General features: G+C 41.3%; 1 protein-coding gene and 1 pseudogene across 1 annotated transcript in view; one reads left to right on the top strand and one right to left on the bottom strand.

The window, feature by feature from the left end:
• Positions 1 to 2,843: 2,843 nt before the first annotated feature.
• On the bottom strand, positions 2,844 to 3,893 carry LOC103273873 (annotated as a pseudogene).
• Positions 3,894 to 15,282: 11,389 nt separating this feature from the next.
• Positions 15,283 to 15,346, top strand: part of SCAP (SREBF chaperone) — a 39,128-nt gene continuing 39,064 nt past the window's right edge. The window contains exon 1 of the mRNA XM_021719178.1: positions 15,283 to 15,316. The gene's annotated coding sequence lies outside the window, so the exon portion shown is untranslated. The remainder of the gene's footprint in view (positions 15,317 to 15,346) is intronic.

Raw genomic sequence — 15,346 nt, 5'->3', positions numbered from 1 at the left:
TAGAGATGAGGTCTCACCAAGTTGCCCAGGCGGGTCTCGAACCCGCGGGCTCAGGCAATCCACTCACCTCAGCCTCCCAAAGGCGTGGGATTACAGGCTGAGCCACCGAGCCTGGCTTGCCTCTAGTTTTCACTGGGATAATTACTATTTTGGTCATTCTTCTGGTCACAAAATTCCATAGGCTTTCATGACCTGTCCCAATACCATTTTTTCATAGGCCTTGGTATTTTTGGTACTTGATTTTACAGCATGTGAGTTTTTCCTAGGAGTGCGTATGTGGTTTTATGGCTGAAATGCCTGTAGTGAGGCCATATGTGGCTTTATAACCAAGATGCCCTAGGTAGTGAGCATATGGATATGGAACTCAGAGAATTGTGAACACCTAAATAGATGGTATTTAAAACCAGAGGAATGGAAGAGATCACTTGAAGGAGAGGATGAAGAGATGACAGAAGTGTTCCATTATGCTTTCGTGGCAAGACCCAGCCCCCATAAACTCTTTAGGTTTGGTTCTTATCTGTAAATGAGTCTACTTCTTGTAAACATACAGTAATGTATGAAAGAAATTTGAAAACTGTAAAGTGTTTGATTGCTACAAGGTGGTATTATTTTCTTAACTTGTCTTAATTTGTCATTTTTTTTTTATCATTTCTTTTGATATTTCTTTTCTTGCTGAGCCTTACATTCACTATGCCTGGCAGACAGAAGCCTTCACTCATACAGCTTGTTTAAAGAATGCCTTCTCCTTGCTTAGTGTGGAACTAAAATGCCTTGGGGCAAGGGCTCTTGCTCACCCTTATGCCCATCTTATGATCTGGCATACATATATTCAAGGAGAAAGTGAGAGGTGTGTCAGGAATCCGTGCTGCTTTCCTTTAGGCCAAGTGTATCCATGGATAGTGATTTTATATGTTTGTAAGATAACATTCAAAAGAAAGAGCAACACATAATAGTTGAAAGAGAAAAATAGGCCAGACACGGTGGCTCACACTTGTAATCCCAGTTCTATGGGAGGCCAAAGCAGGAGGATTGCTTGAGATCAGGAGTTTGAGACCAGCCTGGGCAACACAGCAAGACCCTTACCTCTACCAAAAAAAAAAAAGAAGTCAGTTGTGGTGTGCTGTGTGACAGAGAGAGAGAGAGACAGAGAGAAACATTTGAAATGTTTAAAATGCACTTGGCTAAAGGCAAAGGAGCTAGAAAAAAAGTACAGTTCCATCAAGATGTTTATTTTGCACCTCCCTAAGTGACTCTATAGTCCTGTCTCCTCAACTGGCAGATAGTGGGAGTTTTTTGACCTTGGTTCTGTTTTGACCTCCATTATGAAGATTAAGTGAGATAAAATGTGTCAAGTGTTTAGTGTTTGGTACAAGGTAAGCACTCTTGCCACTGCACCTATTTTTGTTACTACATGTTACTACTGTTACTACTTGCACTAAATAATTTTGGGATGTACCCCACATCTCTATAATAAAATAAAACTTAATAAATAAAATAAAGCAGGAAAATCAATCCTTCCATTTTTATCTTGGGGTAACGCTTTATTTTATTTATTTATTTATTTTTTATAGCACTTTTTTTTTTTTTTGAGTTGGAGTCTCTGTCACCCAGACTGGAGTGCAGTGGCCGCTCCCGGCCACCGCAGCCTCGATCTGCTGGGCTCCGGCGATCCTTCCGCCTCAGCTTTCCAAGCAGCTGGAACTACAGGCGCGCGCTACCATGCCCGGCTGATTTTTGATTTTATTGTAGAGATGAGGTCTCGCCAGGTTGCCCAGGCGGGTCTCCAACCCACCGGCTCAGGCAGTCCACTCACCTCAGCCTCCCAAAGTGCTGGGATTATAGGCTGAGCCACCGAGCCCAGCTTATAGCTCCACTTTTAACAACTTTATTTGCGTGTGCTTCAGCTTAAGATTTCACTTAGCAGAATTTCAACTTTTTAACAAAATTTTTTTTAATTTTAAAGATATGGGGTACAATTCAGGATTAGGTATACAAATGTTCATTATGCAGGTACCCTTATTAGTGAGGTGTGCCCCCCTTCCCCAGGCAGATGGGGTAACACTTTAAAAGTCTGTTTTTCCTGTGCATAGATTTAACATATTTGTGTGTATTCATTGTTATACATGTATTGATAATACATATTTATATACTTTTCTTTTCTTTTTTTTTTTGAGTTGGAGTCTCACTCTGTTGCCCAGGCTGGAGTGCAATGGCATGCTCACAGCCACCGCAGCCTCAACCTGCTGGGCTCAGGAACTACAGGCACTTGGTATCACACCCAGCTAATTTTTTGATTTATTGTAGAGATGAGGTTTTGTGAAGTTACCTAGACTGGTCTCGAACCTCTGAGCTTAGGAAATCATCTTGCCTTGGCCACCCAGAGTGCTGGGATTACAGACTTGAGCCACCGCACTTGGCTGTCATCCACTTTTGACAATTAATAAACTGTGACCACAGTTTTATCTTTACCCCAACCAGTCTTCCTCCTTTTCAGTATTTTATATTTTATTCATAAGTATTTTGAAAGATAAATATGATCACCTTTAATAGTCAGAAGTTTAGTTTTTGAACTGTTTAATAAGAAAAGTTTTAAACATCAACAAAGAGAGAGACTCTAGTATAATGAATCTCCATGTATCCACCATCTGGATTAGGGATTAGAAAATTATAAGTCTGTGGACCAAACTGGCCCACTGTCTGTTTTTATAAATAAAGTTCTTTTTCTCCCACAGTTTTCATAATAACTGATTTCATCATTAGCGTTGGCACACTTGACAGTTAAATACATTTAAATAATGTATGGGTAACTACATGGCTACAGTATTGATAACTAAATAGATAAACAGTTCAACTAGAAACCAGCTGTCAAGTAACTGTCTAAATGTTTAAAATACAGCTCTTGTTTAGATCATCCTTTGCTTTGATCACCTTCTTGGGGGAAAAGGCCTGCTGGTCACAGTGGAAATATGGTAAGGCCAAATCTTCTGATATCCATTCCCAGAGGTTTCTTTCAGCTGGATTAAGCCTCCTACTCCAAGACAAGCCCAAGTTTATGGCCTGCAGCATCAATGCTTTTCTCATCTACCAGAGCAGACAGTGTAAGCTTCACACCAGGCCACATAGTCAGAGTGTAGCCCACTCCAGTCAAACTAGAGTTGTTGACTTTTGCAGAAATGGAATCAGTGGAATCCAGCTGATACTTAGCTGCAGTGACAAAAACGGGTGCAGTTGGAACTTGATGTCTAGGCAAGTGTCAAGATCTTCACATACTTCCTTATAAATTGTCCCATCATTGACAGTGTGTAGCTGAAAATCCTCAGTCCTGTATCCCACTGCAAAGTTACTCATAGTCAGCTTTGATTTGGCACTGTTAAAGGTTATTTGGTACTCAGCAAGCCAACCCTCATAACCAAGATAGCTGAATTATGGATTGCAGGTCCACCAAAATCAGAGTCAGCATCACAACCACGGTTTATATACTTCCTCTTCTAAGAGGACTTGATTTTACTACTTTATTTCCTGTGTTTGGTGAGAAGGTAGTATCAGATGTCAGTTTTAAATCTTGACAAATTTGAACTTCAGTTCTGTTCCCAGAATGTTTTCAGTGTTCCATTTCTGTGCAAGTCAGACCATACATCATTTATATTTGGTATCCAAGGTCCTAGTAACTTAACCAGTGTGTGTATTAGATGAACCAGGTGTTGAGAATTCCGTGCCATCCTGTGAATTTTTCTCACATCCAATTTCACCAACCCAAAACAAAATCCTTTGAAAACATCTCTGGCAGCTTTGCCTAGGTCAGCACATGATGGAGATACATTAGCTGTTTGCAGATCTCCATGGCAAGGCTGTAGGAAGAGGTGATGTGGTGGTCTTCTGAGTGGGGCTGCCATTGGCACTCAGTTTGCAGCTGAGGCTGCTCACCCTACTTGGGGTTGGGTTGTTGCTGCTGCGGCTGGAGGGTAAAATGAACGCTGTTATAAATAAAGTTTTATTAGAACCATGTTCATTTGATTACATATTGTCTGGTTGTGTTTCTGCTGCAGTGTCAGATTTGAGTAGTTGTGAAAGAGATTCACAAAGCCTAAAATATTTATTTATTTATTTTGAGTCTGAGTCTTACTCTGTCGCCCAGGCTGGAGTGCAGTGACATGCTCACAACTACTGCAGCCTTGACCTGCTGGGCTCAGGCAGTCCTTCCACCTTAGCCTTCCAGGTAGCTGGGACTACAGGCATGTGCCACCACGCCTGGCTAATTGTTTGATTTATGATATTTTTATTTTTTTTGAGTTGGAGTCTCACTCTGTCACCCAGACTGGAGTGCAGTGGCATGCTCCTGGCCATCACAGCCTTGACCTGCTGGTCTCCGGCGATCCTTCCACCTCAGCCTTCCAAGTAACTGGAACTACAGGCGCACGCTATCATACCTGGCTAATTTTTTAAAAAATTTATTGTAGAGATGAGGGCTTGCCAAGTTGCCCAGGCGGGTCTCGAACCCGCGGGCTCAGGCAATCCACTCACCTCAGCCTCCCAAAACGCGGGATTACAGGCTGAGCCACCAAGCTCGGCTAACAACCTCATTTTTATTGGCTAAAAACATCTTTATTTCCTAGGGTAAATATTAGAAATAGAATTGCTGGTTCAAAATTTTAAGCTTAGGTGTGGCCACATTGCATGCATGTTTTGATTAATTTTGACATGCTTTTCTCTAAATAGGCATCTCAGAAAAAATAACCTCATGGTTTGAGGACTTGTCTGCATTGGATTTTTTTTTCTTTTGAGTTGGAGTCTCACTCTGTCACCCAGGCTGGAGTGCAGCGGCACACTTATAATCACCGCAACCTTGATCCTTCCACCTCAGCCTTCCAAGTAACTGGAACCATAGATGTGTGCCATCAAGCCTGGCTAATTTTTTGATTTATTGTAGAGACGAAGTCTCACCAAGTTGCCCAGGCTGGTTGCGAGCCCCTGGGCTCAGGCAATCCTCTCACCTCCACTTTCCAAAGTACTGGAGTTATAGGCATGAGCCACCGTGCATGACCTTCATTGGGTTTTAAGACCTTGTATGTGTCAGGTGTACATCTTACCCCCCCACCATCCCCCAGATGCACATCTTATGGTGTCTTTTCTGTTGTACTAACTATCTAGATGGTTATCAGACTCATCCATCATTTTCTTTTAAGTCTGGTAACACAGATTAGGCATCAGCAAGATCAAGGGGTTTACTTTCTGTCTTATGTTCTGGCTTTGACTCCTTGGTCTTGTCTTCTCTGCTACTTCCAGGAGTGCTAAATATCATGTCAAGGCATAGCAGGAAATTCTTGGGAGGATGGGAGAAAAATAAAGTCTGTCCATTTCTGAATGTATCAGTTACAAAACATCTGGCATGATTTCTTACTAGCAGTAGGAAAGTCATTGTTGTGTCTTGGTTATAACCTTATTGTCAATGTTTTGAATTATTTGGGACTGAGGTATAACCTTTGTCAAGAGTACAGTATGAGATAAGACATGTTGGCCGGACTTGGCAATCCCAGCACTTTGGAAGGCCGAGGTGAGTGGATTGCCTGAGCCTGCGGTTTTGAGACCAGACTGGGTAACTTGGCGAGACCTTGTCTCTACAACAAATAAAAAATTAGCTGTACATGGTAGTACATGCCTATAGTTCCAGCTACTTGGAAGGCTGAGGCGGAAGGATTGCTTGAGCCCGGTAGGTCGACGCCTGGGTGGCTGTGAGTGTACCACTGCACTCCAACCTGGGTGACTGAGTAAGACTCTAACTAAAAAAAAAAAACAACCAAACAACAACAAAAGATACACATGCTGCTTCTAAACAAGGTTTTTTTGCTGGTTTGTTGTTCCATCTTCAGAGGAATGAGAAAAAGGCATTGTATATGAATGATGGGTCTTCAAGGGGGCAGTGGATTCATTTGATGAATAGTGTGGTAAGCAGGATTATACAGTGACATGAAAGCATGTACTGCTTTTGTTCAATGAGAAAGAAAAGACGACTAGAAATGCCAGGAAAAACAAAATAGTGTACAAGAAAATAATATACCAGATAAGGTAAACTAAACTGTGCCATGATTTTGAACAATTGGTGGAGTATAACAGAAGAGTCCATTTGACCTTGACTCTTCAAATATTGTCTTTTTATTTATTGAGATGAAATTCACATAACATAAAATTAGCCATTTTATTTTATTTTAATTAATTTTGAGTTGGAGTCTCACTCTGTCGCCCAGACTGGAGTGCAGTGGATCAACCTGCTGGGCTCCAGCGATCCTTCCACCTCAGCCTTCCAAGTAGCTGGAACTACAGGTGTGCGCTGCCACGCCCAGCTAATTTTTTGATTTATTGTAGAGATGAGATCTCACCAAGTTGCCCAGGCGGGTCTTGAACACACAAGCTCAGACAGTCAGTCCACTCACCTCAGCTTCCCAAGGTGCAGGATTACAGGCTGAGCCACCAAGCCTGGCAAATTGGCCATTTTAAAGTGTACAATTCAGTGGTATGTGGTACATTCACAGTATTGTATAATTACCACCTCTATCGAGTTCCAAAGTGTTTTCATCACCCCAAAAGAAAACCTATGCCCATTAAGCAGTCTCTCTCTGTTTCTTCCTCCCACCAGCCCATGATAGTTCGTCAATTCGCTTTCTGTCTCTATTTATTTATTTATTTTAGATATTTCTTTCTTTCTTTTTTGAGTTGGAGTCTCACTTTGTCGCCCAGCCTGGAGTGCAGTAGCATGCTCCTGCCCTCTGCAGCCTCGACCTGCTGGGCTCTGGCGATCCTTCCGCCTCAGCCTTTCAAGTAGCCAGAACTACAGGTGCGTGCTACCACACCTGGCTAATGTTTGATTTATTGTAGAGTCGAGGTCTTGCTAAGTTGCCCAGGTGGGTCTTGAACCCACGGGCTCAGGCAGTCCACTCGCCTCGGCCTCCCAAAGTGCTGGGATTACAGGTTGAGCCATCCAGCCAGGCCTATTTTAGATATTTTATATAAATTGAATCATATAACATATGAACTTTTGTGTATAGCTTCTTTTTGAGTTTCATGCATGTATCAGTACTTCGTTCATTTTATGACTGAGTAATATCTTACTGCAATATATTCTGTTGCTAGACATTTGGGTTGCTTCCACCTTTTGACTGTTGTGAACAATGCAACTGTAAGCTTTGGTGTACAAGTGTCTGTTTTTGAGTTTCATGCATGTATCAGTACTTCATTCATTTTATGACTGAGTAATATCTTACTGCAATATATTCTGTTGCTAGACATTTGGGTTGCTTCCACCTTTTGACTGTTGTGAATAATGCAACTGTAAGCTTTGGGGTACAAGTGTCTGTTTGGGTCCCTGCTTTCAGTTCTTTTGGGCGTGTACCTAGAAGTGGAATTGCTGGATCATATGGTAATTCTGTGTTTAACTTTTTTTTTTTTTGAGTTGGAGTCTCACTCTGTCGCCCAGACCGGAGTACAGTGGCCGCTCCCGGCCACCGCAGCCTCGACATGCTGGGCTCCGTCAATCCTTCCACCTCAGCCTTCCAAGTAGCTGGAACTACAGACACGCGCTACCACGCCCAGCTAATTTTTTTTATTTATTGTAGAGATGAGGTCTCGCCAAATTGCCCAGGCGGGTCTCGAACCCCGGGGCTCAGGCAATCCACTCACCTCAGCCTCCCAAAAGCGCGGGATTACAGGCTGAGCCACCAAGCCCGGCTTGTGTTTAACTTTTTGAGGAACTGCTAAACTGTTTTCCACGGCCAAACATTCTCTTTTAAAAGGCACATATTTAGTGACTGAAGATTACAGTTCCATCTCTATGGAACCAAATGTACTGCTTGGTTCCTTAGAGAATGACAATTGTATTATCAGATATTCCAAATGCATTTTACTTTATTTTTATTTTGAGTTGGAGTCTCACTCTGTCGTCCAGGCTGGATGGCAGTAGCACATTCCCAGCCATTGCAGCCTGGACCTGTTGGGCTCAGGTGATCCTTCCACCTCAGCCCTCAGCCTTCCAAGTAACTGGAACTACAGACGTGCACTGCCTTGCCCAGCTAATTTTTCTTGATTTATTGTAAAGATGAGGTCTCACCAAGTTGCCCAGAATGATCTCAAACCCCTGGATTCAGGCAGTCCTCTCACCTCGGCCTCCCAAAGTGCTGGGATTATAGGCATGAGCCACTGTGCCCAGCCCCAAGTGTATTTTAAATGGTTATCAAGTTTTAGAACCAACCTATAGAAAAAGCATAGGAGATTTTGATAACAGCTGAAAAGAAAAAGTAAATGTTATAAACTTCAACAACATATGAAGAGATAAAAGCATCACAAAAATTAAAATCAAATATGTTTCGGTACTATTTGAATATAGGCATTTATATTTATTACTTTTTAAAAAAACTTGATTTTTTTTTTGAGTCGGAGTCTCACTCTGTTTCCTAAACTAGAGTGCAGTGGCATGTTCATGGCTACTGCAGCCTCAACCTCCTGGGCTCAGGCGATACTTCTGCTTCAGCCTTCCAAGTAACTGGAACTATAGGCGCACGCCACCACACCTGGCTAATTTTAAAAAATTTATTGTAGAGACAAGGTCTTGCCAAGTTGCCCAGGGTTGTCTCGAACCCCTGGGCTTAGGCATGTCTCTCACCTCGGCCTCCCAAAGTGCTGGGATTACAGGCTTGTGCCACCATGCCCTGCCTAAAAAAAACTTGATTTTTTAAATAAAGATCTCACTGCATTACCCAGGCATTCTTGAACTCCTAACCTCAAGGAGTCCTCCCACTTCAACCTCCCAAAATACCTGGACTACAGGCATGAGTAAAAAAATAAAAAAAAGTATTTTTATTACTTTTATAATTGAAAAATAATCAGTATTGGGGCTCATAAAGGGGGCCTTTGGGATAATACTCTGCTTCTTGATGGAGTAATGTTTAGGATACATGGCTGTGTTTACTTGGTGATAATTCATGGAGCTGTGTGCTTTTAATGTGTATGTTTTTCTGTACTATGTTATACTGATTTTTAAAAGTTTATTTAAAATTAAGAAGTCAGTACTTATGGTAAAAAATTTCTCCATGTAACACACCACACAAAGACTTACAATCACTACTAACATTTTCTTCTGTTTTCCTGTTGTGCATTTCTTATGTATAATTTTTATTTTTTCCAGTTGTAAAAACAGTGCATGCTCTTTGTAGAAAACTTATTACATACAGTAAGGTACTACATGCTCACAATGAAATGATCGTGTGATTGGCAGAAAAGTGCCAATAGCCATAGTGTGGTAAATTTCTTCAGTGGCAATGAATCCTCAAATGTATGAAGATTTTTACATTCAAAAAAATTTAAATGTTGTAAAACCGGAAACTGTGCACTGGACGCAGACAGAAAGAGGTCTAACAACCCTCTCTATCTAGTCTGAGGAGCAGGAAAGGGGATCCTCATGGGTCAAGAGTGGGGGTAGAAGAAAAATCCTGTGTATTGTTTGCTTTGTTTTTTCCCATTTTCTCCTGTCCTGGTGCCTGTGTGATTTTGTAGTGGTAGAGCGGCAGTGACATTGGCAGCTGGATGGGTGAGGAATTCTTCCATTTATAGGGCCTGTGTTTCCAAGAACATGGAGGAAATCCTTGAGTTTGTTCTTTCTTTTCTCTCATTGCTTTTTCCTGGATGCTGTCACAGCTGCTCAGAAAAATCAGGGAAATTAAATCCCTAACTTTCTAGCCAGAAGACCAAAACGGGGTCCTTTGGGAGCTGGAAAGTGTTAGGAAGATTGCAGAAGGGAAGGAGCTCAACAAAGTGAACCCATAAAGTTGTGCATGAACTCCTGGGCAATTCCTCTGAACTTACAAATGTGCATCTGACCCTAAATAGCATACCAAGTGCTTTGAGGACTAAATTGTGGAATAGATTACTGCCCAAGTAGTCCCATGATAGCCACTGAAGGATATGCATGGGAAGGATCAAAGTAGTACTTCAAGGGCTTTGAAAACTGATCTGACATTCGTGTCACAGCCTGCAGAATGTGGGTAGGAACTTGTGGACTAGACCTAACTAGTTTGGTTACTGCTATAAAATTCAGTATTTTCTTTATTTTGATTTTAAGGATGTAGGGTACAATTCAGGGTTAGGTATACAAATGGTCATTGTACAGGTAAAGTTTGGACCTCACTTTGGTCCCCACTTCACCTGGTTTGAGATCAGGTACCCTTATTGATGAAGTGTGTTCCCCTTCCCTCCCCTGGCAGTATCCCGCTACTGCCAATCTCTTTCTTGCAGTATTATGGTAATTGTTCAGGGTCTGCTTATTGAGTAAGAACATGTGGTACTCAGTTCTTTGTTTCTGTGATAGATCACTGTGTATTACAGACTCTAAATCCATCCAAGTTGCTGTGAAGTTCATAATTTTGTCGTTCTCTATCGCTGCGTATTATTCCATCATGTATATGTGCCACATTTTAAAAATCCAGTCTGCTTTTGTTGGGCAGCACAGTTGGTTCCATGTTTTTGTTATTGTGAATAGTGCTGCAGTAAACATACGTGAGATATCTTTTTTGTAGAATGATTTAAGTTTCTCTGTGTATATTTCCAGAAGGGGGATTGCTGGGTCATATGGGAAAAAATTCAACATTTTCTATAGGACTTTAATGAGATCTAGAGTCACATAGTATAATATCCAGTATTATTCCACTTACGAAGAATCAGGAAAATCATAATGGGAAATACAGTCAGCAGATAGCAACCATGATATGACACAGATGTTGAAATTATGAAAAAATTAAAACTAAAAGTATAATTAAAATATTAATTAGAACCTTGTTCTAACAAGTAAGGGAGGACATTGTTTTTATTTTATTTTATTTTAAATATGTGGGGTAAAATTTAGGGTTAGGTATGCAAATATTCATTATACAGGTATCCTTGTTGATGAGGTGTGCCCCCCTCCCCTGGCGGTTTCCCACTACTGCCAATCCCACCTGAGAACATTCTTGAAATGAACAGAAAATTAGAAATTTTTTAACTGAAAAATATGACAAACTAAATGAAATTTTTTTTTTTTTGAGTTGGAGTCTCACTCTTGTCACTCAGGCTGGAGTGCAGTGCCACGCTCACGGCCACTGCAGCCTCGACCTGCTGGTCTTAGGTGATCCTTCTGCCTCAGCCTTCCAAGTAGCTGGAACTACAGATGCATGCCGCTACGTCTGGCCAGTTTTTTTGTGTGATTTATTATAGAGACAAGGTCTTGCCAAGTTGCCCAGGCTGGTCTTGAACCCCTGGGCTCAGGCAATCCTCTTGCTTTGGCCTCCCAACGTGCTGAGATTACAGGCTGAGCCACAGTGCCTGGCCCTAAATGAAAAATTAACTGGGTCCAGCTTTGATGGGCAACATGGTTGGTTCCGTGTTTTTGCTATTGTGAATAGAGCTGCTGTAAACATACGTGTGCTGGTATCTTCTTTGTAGAATAATTTGAGTTCCTTCAGGTAGATTCCCAGTAGGGGAATTGCAGGGTCATATGGAAGGTCAATTTCTAGTTCTTTCAGAAATCTCCAGACTGTTTTCCAGAGACGTACAAGTTTGCATTCCCACCAGCAGTGCAGAAGCGTTCCTTTTTCTCTGCATCCTCGCCAGCATGTGTTGTTGTTAGTTTTATTTTATTTTTATTTATTTATTTATTTTATTATATTTTTTTTTTGAGTTGGAGTCTCACTCTGTCGCCCAGACTGGAGTGCAGTGGCCGCTCCTGGCCACCGCAGCCTCGACCTGCTGGGCTCCGGTGATCCTTCCACCTCAGCCGTCCAAGTAGCTGGAACTACAGGCACACGCTACCACACCTGGCTAATTTTTGATTTATTGTAGAGATGAGGTCTCACCAAGTTGCCCATGCAGTCTCGAACCCACGGGCTCAGGCAGTCCACTCACCTCAGCATCCCAAAGCGCGGGATTACAGGCTGAGCCTCCGAGCCTGGCTTGTTGTTTGTTTTATTAATGATGGCCATTCTTACTGGGGTTAGATGGTATCTCAATGTGGTTTTGATTTGCTTTTCTCTGATGATGAGTGGAGCTGAGCACTTTTTCATGTGTCTGTTGGCTGCAAACGTATGTTTGTTGCAGCTCTATTCACAATAGCAAAAGCATGGAACCAACCACGTTGCCCATTGAAGCTGGACTGGATAAAGAAGATGTGGTATATATACACAATGGAATATTATGCAGCCATAAAGAAGGACAAACGTATGGACTTTGCAGCAACTTGGATGGATTTGGAGTCGATCATAGTCAGTGATTTATCACAGAAACAAAGAACAGAATTCCTTATGTTCTCACTCACAAGAGGACCTTGAACAATTATAATGCTATAAGAAAGCGATTGGCAGTAATGGGAAACTGTTGGGGAGGGGTGGGTTTGGCAGTTGAGGGAAACTGCTAGGGAAAGGAGGGGCATACCTCATTAACAGGAGTACCTGCATGATCAATACCTAACCCTGAATTGTCATATCCCACATCTTAAAAATTAAAAAAAAAAAGACTTAAGGCTTAATTGGGTAGTCTTCATAACAATGGGGAAAAAAAAGAACCAGTGAACCTGAAGGTAGAATACAAGTTATCCATTCTGACCAACAGAGATTAAAATAAACGGAAGGAAAATAAATAGAGCTTCAGGGACCCATGAGGAAATAAAAGATTATCTTTCATATTATTGAAATCCTAAAAGGAGAGGAGAAAGTGCTGCAGAAAAAATGTTAGAAGTTATGGAAAGAAAGAAATAAATATATCCTCATTTGCCGATGACATGATAGTTTGCATAGAAAATCCTAAGGAATCTACAAAAAAAGATTCTAGCACTAATAAGCGATTTCAGTAAAGTTAGCTGGATAAAAGATCAACATACAAAAATCATTGTGAGCCGGACTCGATGGCTCAGCCTGTAATCCCAGCACTTTGGGAGGCTGAGATGAGAGAATTGCCTAAGCCTAGGGGTTCGAGACCAGCCTGGGCAACATGGCAAGCCTTGTCTCTACAATAAATTTAAAAAAAAATTAACTGGGCATGGTAGCACATGCCTGTAGTTTTGGCTCCTTGTAAGACTGAGGTGGAAAGATCACTGGAGTCTAGCAGGTTGAGGCTGGCGTGGCCGTGAGCGTGCCACTGCACTCCAACCTTGGCAACAGAGTGAGACTCCAACTCAAAAAAATAAAAAGAAATTATGGTCGGGTGTGGTGGTTCAAGCTTATAATCCCAGCATTTTGGGAGACCGAGGTGAGAGGATTACCTGAGCCCAGGGGTTTGAGACCAGCCTGGGCACCTTGGCAAAACAATAACTGAGTATGGTGGCCGCGTGCCTATAGTTCCAGCTACTTCGAAGTCTGAGGCAGAAGGATCACCTGAGCTCAGCAGATTGAGGCTGTGGTGGCCTTGAGTGTGCCACTGCACTCTAGCCTGGGTGACAGAGTGAGACTCCAACTCAAAAAAATAAGAAAAAAAAAATAAAAAAACAAAAATCAATGTACTAGCAATGAACATATGGAAACCAAAATTGAAAAGTCAGTTGCTAAAAAAAAAAAAAGTGAAATATTAGGTGTAAATTTAGCAAAAACTTATATAGCCTTATGTGATGAAAACTATACAATGCTGATGAAAGAAATCAGGGATCTAAATAAAGGGAGAACTATACCATGTTCATGGATTGGAAGACTCAACATAGTAAAGATACTAGTTCTTCCCAAATTTTATATCTAGGTTAAACACAGTTCTTAACAAATTCTTGCAAGATTTTTGTAGAGAGAAATAAGATTATTTTATTTTCATTATTATTATTATTTTAGTTGGAGTCTCCCTCTGTTGCCCAGGCTGTAGTACAGTGGCATGCTCATGGGTCACCAAAGCCTTGCCCTCCTGGGCTCAGGTGATCCTTCCACCTCAGTCTCCTGAAAAGCTGGGACTGCAGGTACATGCCACCATGCCTGGCTAATTTTTAATTTTTTTTAGAGGCAAGGTCTTGCTATGTTGCCTGGACTAAGATTATTTTTAAATGTATGTGGAGAGACAAACTAGAAGAACTAAAACAATTTTGAATAAAAGGAATAAAAGAGGAACCACTCTACCCATTTTAAGGCTTATTTTATAGCTACAGTAATCAAGACTGGTATTGGTGGAGGGATAAACACGAAGATCACTGGAACAACATAGGGAACCCAGAAACAGATGATGCACGAAAGTACAGCCAACTATGTTTCTTTTTTTGAGTTGGGATCTTACTCCCTTGCCCATTCTGGAGTGTAGTAGCATGATCATGACAATCACGACTCATGGCAGTCTTGACCTCCTGAACTCAGGTGATCCTTCCACTTCAGGATCCTGCGTAGCTGGGACTACAGGTGTGAGCCACCACACCCGGCTAAGTTTTCTATTTTTTTTGTAGAAATGAGGTCTTGCTATGTTGCTCAGGCTGTCTCGAACTCTTGGGCTCAAGAAATCTGCTTACTCAGTCTCCCAAAGTGTTGGGATTATAGGCATGAGACACCATGCCTGCCAACTGTTTTTTGACAAAGCTGTCAAGGAAATTCAACAGAGGAAGGATAGTCTTTTCAGCAAATAGTGCTGGAACAATTGGCTATCAATAGACCAAAAAATAAGAGAGCTTCAATCTCACACCTTGTTAAAAAATTTAATTCAAATGGATCACAGATTTAAATGTAAAACTATACAAGTTTTAGGTGAAAACACTAGAAAAATTACCTTATGACCAAGCAATTCCATTCCTAAGAATGAATACACTAAAAAAAATTAAAGAGAGATGTTCAAATAAAAACCTCTGGAATGTTCATCACAGCGCTATCCACAATAAAGCCACCCAAATGTTTATCACCTGATGAATAGTTAAACAAAGTGTGACATATCCATTTAATGAAATGGCCATAAAAAGGAATGAAGTATTTATACTTGCTATAGCATGGCTGAGCCTTGAAAACAAGTGAAAGAAGCCAGTCACGAAAAAAATCACATATTGTATGATTCCATTTATATGAAATATCCAGAATAGGTAAATCTATAAAGACAGAAAGTACACCAGTGAGTGCTAGGACGTAGGTGGTGGAGAAAATAGGGAGTGATTGTAAATGAATGTCGTGTTTCTTTTTGGGGTGGTGATGATGTTATGGGTTTAAATAGTGGTAATTGTTGCACAATTATGTTGATATTCTAAAAGATGGGTTTTATGTGTATGTGAATTATATCTCAATTAGCTTTTTTTTTTAAAAGCAAACATAAAGCGGGCTTGGCGGTTCAGCCTGTAATCCCGCGCCTTTGGGAGGCTGAGGTGAGTGGATTGCCTGAGCCTGCGGGTTCG

Source organism: Carlito syrichta, unplaced genomic scaffold (assembly GCF_000164805.1).
Source record: "Carlito syrichta isolate Samal-C Ts95f unplaced genomic scaffold, Tarsius_syrichta-2.0.1 Scaffold314290, whole genome shotgun sequence".
NCBI lineage: Eukaryota > Metazoa > Chordata > Mammalia > Primates > Tarsiidae > Carlito > Carlito syrichta.
The sequence above is the reverse complement of the archived record's forward strand: the minus strand, read 5'-3'. Positions and strand labels throughout refer to the sequence as shown.